Source organism: Petromyzon marinus, unplaced genomic scaffold (assembly GCF_048934315.1).
Source record: "Petromyzon marinus isolate PM22_M1 ecotype Great Lakes invasive population unplaced genomic scaffold, UKy_Petmar_22M1.pri1.0 PM_G_Scaffold_99, whole genome shotgun sequence".
Taxonomy (NCBI): domain Eukaryota; kingdom Metazoa; phylum Chordata; class Hyperoartia; order Petromyzontiformes; family Petromyzontidae; genus Petromyzon; species Petromyzon marinus.
Window position 1 is genome coordinate 615,368 of NW_027423056.1, and position 14,633 is coordinate 630,000.

The 14,633-nt window shown below is 48.6% G+C and overlaps 1 long non-coding RNA gene across 2 annotated transcripts in view; it reads left to right on the plus strand.

The window, feature by feature from the left end:
- LOC142922480 (uncharacterized) overlaps positions 1-14,633 on the plus strand; it is a 187,885-nt gene that overhangs the window by 165,703 nt on the left and 7,549 nt on the right. The window contains exon 3 of one of the 2 annotated variants that reach the window (XR_012940070.1): positions 13,534-14,633. This exon is cut by the window's right edge and continues 980 nt beyond it. The exons of the other annotated variant lie outside the window; for it this stretch is intronic. This is a non-coding gene — a long non-coding RNA (uncharacterized LOC142922480). The remainder of the gene's footprint in view (positions 1-13,533) is intronic. 2 annotated transcript variants of the gene reach the window in all.

The following is a 14,633-nucleotide window of genomic DNA, read 5'->3' on the forward strand; positions in this document are numbered from 1 at the left end:
CATACAGACCCTTACATACAAACACTTAGACACTTACATACAGACACTTACATACAGACTCTTACATAAAGACACTTACATACAGACACTTAGACACTTACATACAGACACTTACATACAGACTCTTACATAAAGACACTTACATACAGACACTTAGACACTTACATACAGACACTTACATACAGACTCTTACATAAAGACACTTACATGCAGACAATTACATACAAACACTTATATACAGACACTAAGACACTTACATACAGACACTTACATACATACACTTACATACAGACACTAAGACACTTACATACAGACACTTACATACATATACTTACATACAGACACTTACATACAGACACTGAGACACTTACATACAGACACTTACATACAGACACTGAGACACTTACATACAGACACTTACATACAGACACATACAGACGCTGAGACACTTACATACAGACACTTACATACAGACACTTACATACAGACACGAAGACACTTACATACAGACACTTACATACAGACACTTACATACAGACTCTTACATACAGACACTTACAAACAGACACTTACATACAGAAACTTACACACAGACACTTACATACAGATACTTACATACAGACACTTACAGACACTTACATACAGCCACCTACATACAGAGACTTACATACAGACACTTACATACAGACACATACAGACACTTACATACACACACTTACATACAGACACTGAGACACTTACATACAGACACTTACATACAGACACTTACATACAGACACTGAGATATTTACATACAGACACTTACATACAAACACTTAACATACAGACACTTACATACAGACACTTATATACAGACACTTACATAGAGACACTTACATACAGACACTTACTTAGACACTTACTTACAGACACTGAGACACTTAAATACAGACACTTACATACAGACACTTACATACAGACACTTACATACTGACACAAACAGACACTGAGACACTTACATACAGACACTTACATACAAACACTTACATACAGACACTTACATACAGACACTTACATACAGACACTTACATACAGACCCTTACATACAAACACTTAGACACTTACATACAGACACTTACATACAGACTCTTACATAAAGACACTTACATACAGACACTTAGACACTTACATACAGACACTTACATACAGACTCTTACATAAAGACACTTACATACAGACACTTAGACACTTACATACAGACACTTACATACAGACTCTTACATAAAGACCCTTACATACAGACAATTACATACAAACACTTACATACAGACACTAAGACACTTACATACAGACACTTACATACATACACTTACATACAGACACTGAGACACTTACATACATTTACTTACATACAGACACTTACATACAGACACTTACATACAGACACTGAGACACTTACATACAGACACTGAGACACTTACATACAGACACTTACATACAGACGCTTACATACAGACACTTACATACAGACACTGAGACACTTACATACAGACACTTACATACAGACACTTACATACAGACACTTACATACAGACACTGAGACACTTACATACAGACACTTACATAAAGACACTGAGACACTTACATAGACACTTACATACAGACGCTTACATACAGACACTTACATACAGACACTGAGACACTTACATACAGACACTTACATACAGACACATACAGACGCTGAGACACTTACATACAGACACTTACATACAGACACTTACATACAGACACGAAGACACTTACATACAGACACTTACATACTGACACTTACATACAGACACTTACATACAGACAATTGCAAACAGATACTTACATACAGAAACTTACACACGGACACTTACATACAGATACTTACATACAGACACTTACAGACACTTAAATACAGCCACCTACATACAGAGACTTACATACAGACACTTACATACAGACACTTACATACAGACACATACATACACTTAGATACAGACACTTACATACAGACACTGAGACACTTACATACAGACACTTAGATACAGACACTTACATACAGACACTGAGACACTTACATACAGACACTTACATACAAACACTTAACATACCGACACTTACATACAGACACTTATATACAGACACTTACATAGAGACACTTACATACAGACACTTACTTAGACACTTACTTACAGACACTGAGACACTTAAATACAGACACTTACATACAGACACTTACATACAGACACTTACATACAGACACTTACATACAGACACGAAGACACTTACATACAGACACTTACATACTGACACTTACATACAGACACTTACATACAGATACTTACATACAGACACTTACAGACACTTAAATACAGCCACCTACATACAGAGACTTACATACAGACACTTACATACAGACACTTACATACAGACACATACAGACACTTAGATACAGACACTTACATACAGACACTGAGACACTTACATACAGACACTTACATACAGACACTGAGATATTTACATACAGACACTTACATACAAACACTTAACATACCGACACTTACATACAGACACTTATATACAGACACTTACATAGAGACACTTACATACAGACACTTACAAACACACACTGACATACAGACACTGAGACTTACATACAGACACTTACATACAGACACTTACATACAGACACTTACATAAAGACATTTACATACAGATACTGAGACACTTACATACAGACACTTACATACAGACACTTATATACACACACTTACATACAGACACTTACATACAGGCACTTACATACAGACACTTACATAGACACTTACATACAGACACTTACATACTGACACAAACAGACACTGAGACACTTACATACAGACACTTACATACAAACACTTACATACAGACACTTACATACAGACACTTACATACAGACACTTACATACAGACCCTTACATACAAACATTTAGACACTTACATACAGACACTTACATACAGACTCTTACATAAAGACACTTACATACAGACACTTAGACACTTACATACAGACACTTACATACAGACTCTTACATAAAGACACTTACATACAGACAATTACATACAGACACTTACATACAGACACTAAGACACTTACATACAGACACTTACATACAGACACTTACATACAGACACTCAGACACTTACATAGACACTTACATACAGACGCTTACATACACTTACATACAGACACTGAGACACTTACATACATACACTTACACACAGACACTTACATACAGACACTTACATACAGACACTGAGACACTTACATACAGACACTTCCATACAGACACTGAGACACTTACATACAGACACTTACATACAGACACTTACATACAGACACTTACATACAGACACTGAGACACTTACATACAGACACTTACATACAGACACTGAGACACTTACATACAGACACTGAGACACTTACATAAAGACACTGAGACACTTACATAGACACTTACATACAGACGCTCACATACAGACACTGAGACACTTACATACAGACACTTACATACAGACACATACAGACGCTGAGACACTTACATACAGACACTTACATACAGACACTTACATACAGACACGAAGACACTTACATACAGACACTTACATACAGACACTTACATACAGACACTTACATACAGACACTTACATACAGACACTTACAAACAGACACTTACACACAGAAACTTACACACAGACACTTACATACAGACACTTACAGACACTTACATACAGCCACCTACATACAGAGACTTACATACAGACACATACAGACACTTACATACACACACTTACATACAGACACTGAGACACTTACATACAGACACTTACATACAGACACTTACATACAGACACTGAGATATTTACATACAGACACTTACATACAAACACTTATATAAAGACACTTACATAGTCTGTGGGTCTCCGTTTGATGAGTCTATGGTTCTCTGTGTGATGAGTCTGTGGGTCTCTGTGTGATGAGTCTATGGGTCTCTGTGTGATGAGTCTGTGAGTCTCTTTGTGGTGAGTCTGTGGGTCTCTGTGTGGTGAGTCTGTGGGTCTCTGTGTGATGAGTCTGTGGGTCTCTGTGTGATGAGTCTGTGGGTCTCTGTTTGATGAGTCTATGGGTCTCTGTGTGATGAGTCTGTGGGTCTCTGTGTGATGAGTCTGTGAGTCTCTGTGTGGTGAGTCTGTGGGTCTCTGTGTGGTGAGTCTGTGGGTCTCTGTGTGATGAGTCTATGGGTATCTGTGTGATGAGTCTGTGAGTCTCTTTGTGGTGAGTCTGTGGGTCTCTGTGTGGTGAGTCTGTGGGTCTCTGTGTGATGAGTCTGTGGGTCTCTGTGTGATGAGTCTGTGGGTCTCTGTTTGATGAGTCTATGGGTCTCTGTGTGATGAGTCTGTGGGTCTCTGTGTGATGAGTCTGTGAGTCTCTGTGTGGTGAGTCTGTGGGTCTCTGTGTGAGTAGTCTGTGGGTCTCTGTGTGAGTAGTCTATGGGTCTCTGTTTGATGAGTCTATGGGTCTCTGTGTGATGAGTCTGTGGGTCTCTGTGTGATGAGTCTGTGAGTCTCTGTGTGGTGAGTCTGTGGGTCTCTGTGTGAGTCACAGACTCACACAGAGACCCCTAGACTCGTACAGATGACTCACAGACTCACATAGAGACCCCTAGACTCGTACAGATGACCCACAGACTCACATAGAGACCCCTAGACTCGTACAGATGACCCACAGACTCACATAGAGACCCCTAGACTCGTGCAGATGACTCACAGACTCACACAGAGACCCCTAGACTCGTACAGATGACTCACAGACACACATAGAGACCCCTAGACTCGTACAGATGACTCACAGACTCACATAGAGACCCCCTAGACTCGTACAGATGACCCACAGACTCACATAGAGACCCCTAGACTCGTGCAGATGACTCACAGACACACACAGAGACCCCTAGACTCGTACAGATGACTCACAGACACACATAGAGACCCCTAGACTCGTACAGATGACCCACAGACTCACATAGAGACCCCTAGACTCGTGCAGGTGACCCACAGACACACATAGAGACCCCTAGACTCGTACAGATGACCCACAGACTCACACAGAGACCCCTATGCTCGTACAGATGACTCACAGACTCACACAGAGACCCCTAGACTCGTACAGATGACTCACAGACTCACACAGAGACCCCTAGACTCGTACAGATGACCCACAGACTCACATAGAGACCCCTAGACTCGTACAGATGACTCACAGACACACACAGAGACCTCTAGACTCGTGCAGATGACCCACAGACTCACATAGAGACCCCTAGACTCGTGCAGATGACCCACAGACTCACACAGAGACCCCTAGACTCGTACAGATGACTCACAGACTCACACAGAGACCCCTAGACTCGTACAGATGACTCACAGACTCACACAGAGACCCCTAGACTCGTACAGATGACCCACAGACTCACATAGAGACCCCTAGACTCGTACAGATGACTCACAGACACACATAGAGACCCCTAGACTCGTGCAGATGACTCACAGACTCACATAGAGACCCCTAGACTCGTGCAGATGACTCACAGACTCACACAGAGACCCCTAGACTCGTACAGATGACCCACAGACACACATATAGACCCCTAGACTCGTACAGATGACTCACAGACTCACATAGAGACCCCTAGACTCGTACAGATGACTCACAGACTCACATAGAGACCCTAGACTCGTGCAGATGACCCACACTCACATAGAGACCCCTAGACTCGTACAGATGACCCACAGACTCACATAGAGACCCCTAGACTCGTACAGATGACTCACAGACTCACACAGAGACCCCTAGACTCGTACAGATGACTCACAGACTCACATAGAGACCCCTAGACTCGTACAGATGACCCACAGACTCACATAGAGACCCCTAGACTCGTACAGATGACTCACAGACTCGCATAGAGACCCCTAGACTCGTACAGATGACCCACAGACACACACATAGACCCCTAGACTCGTACAGATGACTCACAGACTCACGTGTAGGCCCACAGTCTCACATAGAGACCCCTAGACTCGTACAGATGACTCACAGACTCACATAGAGACCCCTAGACTCGTACAGATGACCCACAGACTCACATAGAGACCCCTAGACTCGTACAGATGACCCACAGACACACATAGAGACCCCTAGACTTGTACAGATGAGCCACAGACTCACATAGAGACCCCTAGACTCGTACAGATGACTCACAGACTCACATAGAGACCCCTAGACTCGTACAGATGACTCACAGAGACACGTGTAGGCCCCAGACTCAGACATAGAGACTCATCGACGTACACTTGCATGGAAACGCGATCAGACACCAGAGACTCGCACGGTCTGCTCCGCTCCTGTGTAAGGCAACGTGTTCAGGGATTTAATGTCGATGTCAACGCCTGCTTCTCGCGACGGGAGGCCTCAAGCGGAGACAGAGAGAGAGAGACGGAGAGAGAGACGGAGAGAGGGAGACGGAGAGAGGGAGACGGAGAGAGGGAGACGGAGAGAGAGAGACGGGGAGCCGCTGAACTTTTGCTCTTCCTCCGCTGAAGGAGGAGCGCCAGGCATCGGCGAGTGCGCTGTGCTCGCTGCGCCTGGGTCGGGTGGCAGTGGCCACGGCGACGCGCGGCTGCTGAGGCTCGCGTCTTTAACTTGAGACCGGCGAGGGAGGCGGGACGCCTCGGCCTCCCCCGGAGATCTTCTGACGCCGCTGGTGGCCGCACCGGCAGTGTCTTGGACGCAGGGAGGAGGAATGACCCGAGGCAGGAGAGGGGCGATCGTGCGGGGGTCACTTAGCCCGCGTGCCGAGCCACCAGCGTGCCCTAGACAGCTTTTGCTCGGCCGGATCGAGGGGGCTAAGCGGGCACGGCACGGGGCTAGAGAAGAGATGGAGTCACGTGGTACAGGAGGCACGGGGCTAGTGAAGAGATGGAGTGATGTGGTACAGGAGGACGTGGTGCTAGAGAAGAGATGGAGTGACGTGGTACAGGAGGACGTGGAGCTAGAGAAGAGATGGAGTGATGTGGTACAGGAGGCACGGGGCTAGAGAAGAGATGGAGTGATGTGGTACAGGAGGCACGGGGCTAGAGAAGAGATGGAGTGATGTGGTACAGGAGGCACGGGGCTAGAGAAGAGATGGAGTGACGTGGTACAGGAGGACGTGGAGCTAGAGAAGAGATGGAGTGATGTGGTACAGGAGGCACGGGGCTAGAGAAGAGATGGAGTGATGTGGTACAGGTGGCACGGGGCTAGAGAAGAGATGGAGTGACGTGGTACAGGAGGCACGGGGCTAGAGAAGAGATGGAGTGATGTGGTACAGGAGGCATGGGGCTAGAGAAGAGATGGAGTGATGTGGTACAGGAGGCACGGGCTAGAGAAGAGATGGAGTGATGTGGTACAGGAGGCACGGGCTAGAGAAGAGATGGAGTGATGTGGTACAGGAGGTACGGGGCTAGAGAAGAGATGGAGTGATGTGGTACAGGAGGCACGGGGCTAGAGAAGAGATGGAGTGATGTGGTACAGGAGGCACGGGCTAGAGAAGAGATGGAGTGATGTGGTACAGGAGGCACGGGGCTAGAAAAGAGATGGAGTGATGTGGTACAGGAGGCACGGGGCTAGAGAAGATATGGAGTGATGTGGTACAGGAGGCACAGGGCTAGAGAAGAGATGGAGTGATGTGGTACAGGAGGCACGGGGCTAGAGAAGAGATGGAGTGATGTGGTACAGGAGGCACGGGCTAGAGAAGAGATGGAGTGATGTGGTACAGGAGGCCGTGGAGCTAGAGAAGAGATGGAGTGATGTGGTACAGGAGGCACGGGGCTAGAGAAGAGATGGAGTGATGTGGTACAGGAGGCACGGGGCTAGAGAAGAGATGGAGTGATGTGGTACAGGAGGCACGGGGCTAGAGAAGAGATGGAGTGACGTGGTACAGGAGGCACGGGCTAGAGAAGAGATGGAGTGATGTGGTACAGGAGGCATGGGGCTAGAGGAGAGATGGAGTGATGTGGTACAGGTGGCACGGGGCTAGAGAAGAGATGGAGTGATGTGGTACAGGAGGCACGGGCTAGTGAAGAGATGGAGTGATGTGGTACAGGAGGCACGGGCTAGAGAAGAGATGGAGTGATGTGGTACAGGAGGCACGGGGCTAGAGAAGAGATGGAGTGATGTGGTACAGGAGGCATGGGGCTAGAGAAGAGATGGAGTGATGTGGTACAGGAGGCACGGGGCTAGAGAAGAGATGGAGTGATGTGGTACAGGAGACACGGGCTAGAGAAGATATGGAGTGATGTGGTACAGGAGGCACAGGGCTAGAGAAGAGATGGAGTGATGTGGTACAGGAGGCACGGGGCTAGAGAAGAGATGGAGTGATGTGGTACAGGAGGCACGGGCTAGAGAAGAGATGGAGTGATGTGGTACAGGAGGCCGTGGAGCTAGAGAAGAGATGGAGTGATGTGGTACAGGAGGCACGGGGCTAGAGAAGAGATGGAGTGATGTGGTACAGGAGGCACGGGGCTAGAGAAGAGATGGAGTGATGTGGTACAGGAGGCACGGGGCTAGAGAAGAGATGGAGTGATGTGGTACAGGAGGCACGGGCTAGAGAAGAGATGGAGTGATGTGGTACAGGAGGCACGGGGCTAGAGGAGAGATGGAGTGATGTGGTACAGGTGGCACGGGGCTAGAGAAGAGATGGAGTGATGTGGTACAGGAGGCACGGGCTAGTGAAGAGATGGAGTGATGTGGTACAGGAGGCACGGGCTAGAGAAGAGATGGAGTGATGTGGTACAGGAGGCACGGGGCTAGAGAAGAGATGGAGTGATGTGGTACAGGAGGCACGGGGCTAGAGAAGAGATGGAGTGATGTGGTACAGGAGGCACGGGGCTAGAGAAGAGATGGAGTGATGTGGTACAGGAGACACGGGCTAGAGAAGAGATGGAGTGATGTGGTACAGGAGGCACGGGGCTAGAAAAGAGATGGAGTGATGTGGTACAGGAGGCACGGGGCTAGAGAAGAGATGGAGTGATGTGGTACAGGAGGCACAGGGCTAGAGAAGAGATGGAGTGATGTGGTACAGGAGGCACGGGGCTAGAGAAGAGATGGAGTGATGTGGTACAGGAGGCACGGGCTAGAGAAGAGATGGAGTGATGTGGTACAGGAGGCACGGGGCTAGAGAAGAGATGGAGTGATGTGGTACAGGAGGCACGGGGCTAGAGAAGAGATGGAGTGATGTGGTACAGGAGGCACGGGGCTAGAGAAGAGATGGAGTGACGTGGTACAGGAGGCACGGGGCTAGAGAAGAGATGGAGTGATGTGGTACAGGAGGCACGGGGCTAGAGAAGAGATGGAGTGATGTGGTACAGGAGGCACGGGGCTAGAGAAGAGATGGAGTGACGTGGTACAGGAGGCACGGGTCTAGAGAAGAGATGGAGTGATGTGGTACAGGAGGCACGGGGCTAGTGAAGAGATGGAGTGATGTGGTACAGGAGGCACGGGGCTAGAGAAGAGATGGAGTGACGTGATACAGGAGGCACGGGGCTAGAGAAGAGATGGAGTGATGTGGTACAGGAGGCACGGGGCTAGAGAAGAGATGGAGTGACGTGGTACAGGAGGACGTGGAGCTGAGTGGACTTGCCGATGACTGGTACCAGCGGTGTCAAGATCGGCCTCTGTGGAGGAGGCTCGTGAAGGATGCTACTGGGCAGTTGGAGGCAGTCGCCCTCCAACAACAACGGAGGGTGGAGGAGCGACGCTCACAACAACGAGCGGAGCGCCGGGTGGCTAAAGCACAGCAGGTTGGCACAGTAGGGGGCACAGGTGGTACATCAGCCAGTCATCTCAGTCAGTCGACTCGTGGCACCTGGGTCTGCCCCGTGACCTCCTGCCACCGGGCGTTCGACACTTCACGTGGTCTCAACGTGCACCTAGCCTGGCACAGGCGCCGTGGTGACGTCACCGCCACTTAGTGGCGAGTGGTGGTGGTTGTTGTTGTTGTTGTGTGAGTCTCGCTCGAGGCGTTCATTGTGGGCGTCCGCGTTGGTCCGCTCTGTCCAGGGCTCAGCTCTCCCTTTCTACTGTTGTGTGGTCAAGATTAATTGCAAAAAAACTCAAAAATGATAAGAACGCACGTCTTTTTTTACCTGCATATTAAAGTAATTTTAATTTTTCATTTGCTATACAGCCAGATAATATGATAAAGCCGCTAACCTTAAACACCCGATCGTTCATAATAGTTGAAGGCGGTATAGTACTATAGTAATAGAGCAAGTGCAGAATCCACTCCAGCGCTGTCCTCCAGACAGTCTCGTCCCTTCACCTGATGAAGGCCGCTTGTGTTGTGGCCGAAACGTCGTGATGATTTTTTGTTATTTTATTTTCACCTACGTGGTGACTTTACCCAATAGAACCAAAGAGTATGGATCCTAGCAGTCACGAAAGCTTCAAATCTAGAAGTGCAGAATCATTGAACCGGAATTGACAGCTTGAAAACATTCAGCTCCTCGTATAACCCGGCACTGTACGAACACACGGACTCCGTCTGCTGCTGTGGCGTCCCTCTTGCTGTACGATAAGTCAGAGGTCAGAAGTTTATAACCCGAGTACGGCCTACTGAGCTGTACATACAGCTAAGTTCCTCACGTTGTAGCCTCTGACCCTGCCTTTATAAGCCCCCGAGAGAGACACCCCAATCCCACGGATCGAAAACCCAGGAGCTCAGCGGTGTGTGGCTCCGTGTCTTTGACCCAGCCATTATGAACCTGCTGAGAGAGAAACACCCAGAGCCAGGCGTTGTAACGCAGGATCTCAGCATTGTTGGCTCACTGTGTCTGACCCAACCATTATGAACCTCCTGAGAGAAACACCCAGACCCAGAGCTTGAACCCAGGATCTCAGCATTGTTGGCTCAGTGTGTCTGACCCAGCCATTATGAACCTTCTGAGAGAGAAACACCCAGAGCCAGGCGTTGTAACGCAGGATCTCAGCATTGTTGGCTCACTGTGTCTGACCCAACCATTATGAACCTCCTGAGAGAAACACCCAGACCCAGAGCTTGAACCCAGGATCTCAGCATTGTTGGCTCAGTGTGTCTGACCCAGCCATTATTAACCTTCTGAGAGAGATGCCCAGACCCAGAGCTTGAACCCAGGATCTCAGTACTGTTGGCTCAGTGTGTCTGACCCAGCCATCATGAACCTTCTGAGAGAGAAACACCCAGACCCAGAGCTTGAACCCAGGATCTCAGCAATGCTGGCTCAGTGTGTCTGACCCAGCCATTATGAACCTCTTGAGAGAGACTCCCAGACCCAGAGCTTGAACCCAGGATCTCAGCAATGCTGGCTCAGTGTGTCTGACCCAGCCATTATGAACCTTCTGAGAGAGAAACACCCAGAGCCAGGCGTTGTAACCCAGGATCTCAGCATTGTTGGCTCACTGTGTCTGACCCAGCCATTATGAACCTTCTGAGAGAGAAACGCCCAGACCCAGAGCTTGAACCCAGGATCTCAGTACTGTTGGCTCACTGTGTCGGACCCAGCCATTATGAACCTCTTGAGAGAGACTCCCAGACCCAGAGCTTGAACCCAGGATCTCAGCAATGCTGGCTCAGTGTGTCTGACCCAGCCATTATGAACCTTCTGAGAGAGAAACACCCAGAGCCAGGCGTTGTAACGCAGGATCTCAGCACTGTTGGCTCAGTGTGTCTGACCCAGCCATTATGAACCTTCTGAGAGAGAAACGCCCAGACCCAGAGCTTGAACCCAGGATCTCAGTATTGTTGGCTCAGTGTGTCTGACCCAGCCATTATGAACCTTCTGAGAGAAAAACACCCAGAGCCAGGCGTTGTAACGCAGGATCTCAGCACTGTTGGCTCAGTGTGTCTGACCCAGCCATTATGAACCTGAGAGAGAAACACCCAGACCCAGAGCTTGAACCCAGGATCTCAGCATTGTGGGCTCACTGTGTCTGACCCAGCCATTATGAACCTGCTGAGAGAGAAACACCCAGAGCCAGAGCTTGAACCCAGGATCTCAGCACTGTTGGCTCACTGTGTCTGACCCAGCCATTATGAACCTGCTGAGAGAGAAACACCCAGACCCAGAGCTTGAACCCAGGAGCTCAGCATTGTTGGCTCCGTGTGTCTGACCCAGCCATCATGAACCTCCTGAGAGAGATGCCCAGACCCAGAGCTTGAACCCAGGATCTCAGTATTGTTGGCTCACTGTGTCTGACCCAGCCATCATGAACCTTCTGAGAGAGAAACACCCAGACCCAGAGCTTGAACCCAGGATCTCAGCATTGTGGGCTCACTGTGTCTGACCCAGCCATTATGAACCTGCTGAGAGAGAAACACCCAGAGCCAGAGCTTGAACCCAGGATCTCAGCACTGTTGGCTCAGTGTGTCTGACCCAGCCATCATGAACCTTCTGAGAGAGAAACACCCAGACCCAGAGCTTGAACCCAGGATCTCAGCACTGTTGGCTCACTGTGTCTGACCCAGCCATTATGAACCTGCTGAGAGAGAAACACCCAGAGCCAGAGCTTGAACCCAGGATCTCAGTATTGTTGGCTCACTGTGTCTGACCCAGCCATCATGAACCTTCTGAGAGAGAAACACCCAGACCCAGAGCTTGAACCCAGGATCTCAGCATTGTTGGCTCACTGTGTCTGACCCAGCCATTATGAACCTCTTGAGAGAGAAACACCCAGAGCCAGAGCTTGAACCCAGGATCTCAGCACTGTTGGCTCACTGTGTCTGACCCAGCCATTATGAACCTCTTGAGAGAGAAACACCCAGACCCAGAGCTTGAACCCAGGATCTCAGCACTGCTGGCTCAGGATCTCTGACATGGCCATTATGAACCTTCTGAGCCTCATGGCTGCAACTAAAAAAAATCTCAGCCATCGTGGAATATGAATCTGTCATCACATGATTTAAACGATCTTCGTTTTCAGATTAATTATTGTAATTTTAGTCACGCAAAAGTGACCTTTAATCACTCGCATAGAGACCCGTAGACCTGCAGCAGCAAGTAATGGAACTGGCTTTGAGGATGTCGGCAGATTGTCAGATGAACCGGGACACTTTACCTTGCCGTGTTATTTTATTTCCTTGTTGAATTAATCACGGTTTCATTTGGGGGCGAATTTCAAGATTTCCACTCCGTTAAAGTGCCCACCCTATTCTCTGGATTATTAGACTCCCTTTTCTTCCCCTGTGCTTTTAAACACAAGTTATGGGGGGGTGCACCTTCTAATTGAATATTGAATTGTGTGTCATGCGTTTGGTTTTCATCTCGTGAAAAATTTAATCATTCGGAGGTGTAGGAAACCACAGGCACGCTAGAAGGGCGGGCAGAACGGGCACCAACAAATTTACCGAGCTCTGTGGTCCTAGAGAAGGATGTTTGACCAACTCCATGAACGGGTGTTTGCTTGTGCTCCAGTAGGTGAGTGTGAGTGTGTGTGATCAGCCTCGTGTGTGCGGAGGAGGCTCGTGAAGGATCCTAACCGGGCGGTTGGAGGCGTTCGCCCTCAAACAACGGTGGAGGGCCGAGAAGCGACACTCACAACAATGAGAGGCTCTCGAAGGCGGCTAAAACTCAGCGAGCTGGCACAGTGTAAGGGGCACAGGCGGCGGTGCATCTGCCGGTCGTCTCAGCCAGCTAACCCACAACACCTGGGTCTGTCCTGTGACCTGTCAGCGGGCCTTCGGCCCTGCCCGTGGCTTCAGAAGTGCACCGCGCCTTGCACAAGCGCTGCGGTGACGATACTTGCCACGTGGTGGTGAACGGCAGCGGCGGCTGCTGCTGCTGCTGCTGTCGGGTGAGCAGATTTGGACGACTTGGATTGGCTGCGTCTCAATGTCCAGCTGAGGTGTGTCAGTGCGCGCGCGCTATTCACAAGACGAGGGGGAGCCGAGGTGCGGCGGTGAACTCGCCGCTCCACTAAACCGAGCGACGCCGGTTCTATGCTCACGGCCGACACCCAGCGACGATTGTCCTGAACCGACCCGGTCCCTGGGCCTCTGCTTGGATCGACTCGGCCGTAATTGGGCGCCAACGTCGGCACCGGGGAGACAAAGGCGGCCGTGCAAAGCGTTGTCCAACCCCATCCGCTCGTGTTCCGTGGCGGGGGGCCATCGTTCACGCTCGTCAGCGGCACTTGCCCCGACAAGTCTGTTACGGGCTAAGTGGGGGATCTGTTTTTGTTTGTATTACGAGGTCGTGATTGTTGGGTAAAGTCACGTAGGTGAAAATAAAATAACATTAACGTAATATAAATTTTGATTTAAAGCTTTCGTGACTGCAGTAATTCATATTCTTAGTTTTTTCGGTAAAGTCATTATTGACTTTACCGAAAAAACTAAGAATATTAACGTAATATTTTCACCTACTACGTGGTGACTTTACCCAATAGAACCAAAGAGTATGGATCCCAGCAGTCACGAAAGCTTCAAATCTAGAAAGGTCGCGATTGTGTGTTTAATTTACATATCTCGATTTAAAGCTTTCGTGACTGCAATGATTCATCTTCTTTGGTTCTT